At 47.6% G+C, this 5,110-nt stretch overlaps 1 long non-coding RNA gene across 1 annotated transcript; it reads left to right on the top strand.

Moving 5' to 3' along the window:
* Positions 1–3,922: 3,922 nt before the first annotated feature.
* Positions 3,923–4,520, top strand: LOC135969317 (uncharacterized). Its single transcript, XR_010584475.1, has 2 exons — positions 3,923–4,073; positions 4,379–4,520. It is a non-coding gene; the product is annotated as an uncharacterized lncRNA (long non-coding RNA).
* The last annotated feature ends 590 nt before the right edge of the window (positions 4,521–5,110 follow it).

Here is a 5,110-nt window from a genome sequence, read left to right as displayed (position 1 = left end):
CTACAGGTACATGCCACCACGCCGGGCTAATTTTTTGTATTGTTAGGTAGAGACAGGATTTCACTGTGTTAGCCAGGATGATCTCGATCTCCTGACCTCGTGATCCACCCTCCTGGGCCTTCCAAAGTGCTGGGATTACATGCGTGAGCGACTGCGCCCAGCCTTTTTCTTTCTCTTTTTCTCTTTCTTTCTTTCTTTCTTTCTTTCTTTCTTTTCTTTCTTCTTTCTTTCGTTCTTTCTTTTCTTTCTTCTTTCTTTCGTTCTTTCTTTTCTTTCTTCTTTCTTTCTTTCTTTCTTTTTTTTTTTGAGGGAGGGTCTCACTCTGTCACTCATTTGGAATGTAGTGGTGCAATCATGGCACACTGCAGCCTCAACCTTCTGGGCTCAGGAGATCTTCCTGCCTCAGCCTCCCAAGTAGCTGGAGACTACAGGCACACACCACCATGCCCGGCTAATTTTTGTAATTTTTTGTAGAGACAGAGTTTTGCCATGTTGTCCAGGTTGGTCTCAAACTCCTGGGCTCAAGCGATCCACCCACCTCAGCCTCCCAAAATGCTAGGATTACAAGCATGAGCCACTGTGCCTGGCCGTAGAGCTTCTTTATTTTTATTCAAACATGCCTCTCTTGGTTATGCCTTTTCCTACTCAGATGTGTTGCTGGGACAAATACCCAAATGGAACTATTATAAAAAGGGTCCGCTGGGTGTGGTGGCTCATGCCTATAATCCCAGCACTTTGAGAGACTGAGGTGGGTGGATCACTTTAGGCCAGGAGTTCAAGACCATGGCCAACATGGTGAAACCCCATCTCTACTAAAAAAAAAAAAAAAAAAAAAAAAGGACAAAAGTTAGCCCGGGTGTGGTGACTCATGCCTGTAATCTCAGCACTTTGGGAGGCCGAGGTGGGTGGATTACCTGAGGTCAGGAGTTTGAGACTAGCCTGACCAACATAGTGAAACCCCATCTCTACTAAAAATACAAAATTAGCCGGGCGTGGTGGCGCATGCTACTTGGGAGGCTGAGGTAGGAGAATCGCTGGAACCCAGGAGGTGGAGGTTGCAGTGAGCGAAGATTGCTCTATTGCACTCCAGCCTGGGCAGTAAGAGCAAAACTCCATCTCAAAAAAACACAACAAAGCAAAACAAAACAAAACAAAATTAGTCGGGTGTGGTAACACATGCCTGTAATCCCAGCTACTCAGGAGGTTGAGGCACAAGAATCACTTGAACCCAGGAGGTGAAGGTTGCAGTGAACCAAGATTGTGCCACTGCGCTCCAGCCAGGGCAACAACAACAACAAAAGAGTCCATGTTTTCATGAGGAAAAAAGAAATAAATTGAATTCATTATCTTGGGAAGTGCCTTCTTTTATATTCTATTTGTTTCCTTTCCTGCTGCAACATATAGTCTTTAAGATGAGAAAGTCCATTTAATATTCCTTATATTCCTCATTAAAACAGACTTTAAAATTATGTGGTAAAATTTTGAGACTCATTATTATTTTTAACTTCACAATTCCATAACTCCTCCAGAACACACACACACACACACACACACACACACACACACACACACACACAGAGAGAGAGAGAGAGAGAGAGAGAGAGAGAGAGAGAGAGAGAGAGAAGGCTAGCTATGGAAAAGCACTCTATAGCTCAGTGCCATACACGAGCTTTACTTCTTGAACTATGGTTTCATTCTGTGGCCATGGTGGGTTTAAGTCATTATTTTGAATGTAATGTTCAAATGAATTGGGAAGCAAACTGCTTTGGGAGTTGACTTGGCACTACTTTGCCATCACACATGTCACTTAATTTTTGTTGATTGCTTTTATAATATAGGTACATCACAAATAATTTAAAGAAAAAGGTCCCTCCAAGGATAATACAATGGAGAGCCTATATTGTGCATATGCCCTGTAATATTGACTTCTGTGATTCATAGAAACCACATATTAAATGATTTATTTTGATTATTATCAAGTGATCTTTGCAGTTGTTTTAAAGGTCCATCCAGTTATAATCATATGCTGCTTATGTGTGCTATTGCTATTATATGGGGAGGGTGTATATGATTTAAAATGGAGTCTGGCTGGGCATGGTGGCTCACGCCTATAATCCCAGCACTTCGGAAGGCCAAGACGTGCAGATCACTTGCAGTCAGGAGTTCAAGACAAGCCTGGCCAACATGGTGAAACCCTGCCTCTACCAAAAATACATAACAAATTAGCTGGGTATGGTGGTGTGCTCCTGAAATCCCAGCTACTCAGGAGGCTGAGGCAGGAGAATCACTTGAAACCAGTAGACAGAGGTTGCAGTGAGCTGAAATCATGCCACTGCACTCCAGCCTGGGTGACAGAGTGAGGCTCCGTCTCAAAAATAAAAATAAAAAATAAAAAATAAAATAAAATGGAGTCTGTTCACTTGGGGTCAGGAGTTCAAGACCAGCCTGGCCAAAATGATGAAACTCCATCTCTACTAAAAATACAAAAATTAGCCAGATGTGGTGGCGCACACTTGTAATCCCAGCTACGTTGGTGGCTGACACAGGAGAATTGCTTGAACCTGGGAGGCAGAGGTTGCAGTGAGCTGAGATCTCGCCATTGCATTCCAGCCTGGGCAACAGAGTGAGTCCCTGTCTCCAAAACATTAAATAAATAAATAAATAAATAAATAAATAAATTTGAGACCATTACCCTGAGGAGCATAATTTCAAAATTTCAAACATTTACACAAATCTCAATGTCTTTTTTTTTTTTTTTTTTGAGGTGAAGTTCTTGCTCTGTGGCCCAGGCTAGAGTGCAGTGGCCTGATCTTGGCTCACTACCAGCTCCGCCTCCTGGGTTCACGCCATTCTCCTGCCTCAGCCTCCCGAACAGCTGGGACTACAGGGGCCCACCACCACGCCCGGCTAATTTTTTTTTGTGTTTTTAGTAGAGACGAGGTTTCACCGTGTTAGCCAGGATGGTCTCTATCTCTTGACCTCGTGATCCACCTGCCTCAACCTCCCAAAGTGCTGGGATTACAGGCGTGAGCCACCACGCCCAGCCTACAAATCTCAATGTTTAAACAAAAATGTTAAAAAATATTTAGTGGGAGAAGCAACATTGCAGACCTCTTCGGGCAGTCAAACAGGCCATAGAGGCAGCCCACGGCTCAACCTGCTTTCTGTTTCATTGCCTTGAAAGGAAAGACATCTGGAGAAAACTTTCCTCTGAGCAAAAGGTGGAAAGGAGGCACCCCAGTCACATGGTGGTTGTCCTCATCTCCCTCCCTACTCTCCCCACCGCCGCCCCCCCCCAAACACACTAGGCAAAAAACCTTGACTCAGTCTCTTCCATTCCCAGTTTTAGTAGAAGAAATACATTTGAACAGGAGAGAAAGGCTTATGTCCAGTCCATGAATTTACTGGGTTGTGTTCTGTGGTTCATTTAGGAGGCCACATCTGCATCTCTTATCTACACCTCCACTCCACCTTCTCACTAGACTCTGCAGGTTTATATTATCTTCAGATCTCACCAGCAGAATTAACAAAACAATGCCCTCTGATTTTCAGGCCACAGCCTGCCTACTATCACTATCTACTAGCCTGAGCAGTAAATACTGTTGAGAGAGTACTGCATGCGCTGACTCTATGCCAGGCTCAAGCGCTGGGTTAAGGCTGAAGCCGGGTCTCTGGGGTGTGTGGAGCAGAGAGGGTGGTTATTGGTAGAACCGAAATCTGCAGAGGTTTCCATGGAGTAATCGTGTCGTAAGTACGAGTGAGAGTGTGGGGGGTGTGTGTGTGTAAGAACAGGCTTAGGTCCACAACACATTCCACCATTAGCTTAACTCTCGCCTTTCTTGAGGCGCCACTTTTGACAGCGCCTGCGGCGCCCGCGCTTTCAGCGAGCGGATGCTTGCGTAGTCTCTTCTTCCTGTTGGTCAGGAATCAGAGAATCCGCTACTTTGGGATCCAAGGAGGGCTAAGTAGCTGGAAATCGGAGCCCGAAAGCCGAGGAGACGGCAAGAACCGCAGGGCTCATCCTGGTGCCTATCGCTCCCCACCACCCTGGCGACCAGCGAGGGCTTGGGAAGGTGGTGCAGGTTGGATGGGGCGGGGGGACGGGGGGACACTGGCTGCTGGCTGGAGCTCGGGGGGAGGGGATTTGAGGTTGGCGCCATGCCCGAGCTACTCGCCCTGCCTTGGTCCCATTCGGTTCCGCGGGGGAGAACCTCCTCCCCTTCCTTTCCTCCTAGTCCCCTCCTTCTCCACCTCCGTGGGGCGCTCAGGTCCCGCCGCTTTCCGAAGCCCCAACGCCTCAGTCTGCCTATCCTGGCCGCGAGGGCACAGGAGCCTGCAAGCTGGGCTCTGGGGCCAGCCAATCTTGTTTTTCCAAAAGGGAACGAAAGGGCGCAGCGCCTCGCCTTCTTCGCCTGCCACCGCTCGAGAGGGACTGTTTAATTAAAGGAAAACCCGCAATGTATACGACAGATAAAAGCAACGCGCAGAATAAACTAATTAAAACATTGTGTTTGCAACACATTTTATTTCTCTCTCTCCTTTTTTTGATCTTCCCTGTGTTTTAAAGAAATGTCATCGCACCATAAAGCAAGCCGTGAAACGCTATTTCCTTATAGTGTGCGGCGCTTTTCAAAGGCTAGTGTGATATATTTTAGAAAAGGGATCCTGCTGTGAAAGCTTGCGTGTCTTCCCTTTACCAAACTAAGCTCTTGTCAATCACGCCGAGCTCGGTCCAATCACCGAGATCCTTTTTGGAAAGCAGCTCATCCCGCTGTGCTTTTATACCGCGCTCCGCAGCCTGTTTTGATGCATTTTTACCAGCACGTCCAGAGGAATGAATGATGAGGCCGCGGACACTGCTGGCCTGGCTCCCCGAGCGCCCGCCCGGCCCTAACTAGGCGCCGGCACATTGTGCGCGGCCCAGACTTTCTCACGTGGCGGTCACTTAGCGGGGTTACCCCGACGTCAACGAGGATCACTGCTGGTGATCCGGCTTATAAGGCCGCACGATCTCCTCTTCCTGGCCGCTAGGGCCTGGATCCGCGAGGCTTAAGTAGCCGCTCTCCCGGCCCGCCTGCCGGGAAAGGCAAGACCAGGTGCAACCTGACAC

The sequence above is a fragment of the Macaca fascicularis genome, chromosome X (genome assembly GCF_037993035.2).
Source record: "Macaca fascicularis isolate 582-1 chromosome X, T2T-MFA8v1.1".
Taxonomy (NCBI): domain Eukaryota; kingdom Metazoa; phylum Chordata; class Mammalia; order Primates; family Cercopithecidae; genus Macaca; species Macaca fascicularis.
Note: the sequence above shows the minus strand (reverse complement) of the source record. Positions and strands in the feature narration are given on the sequence as shown.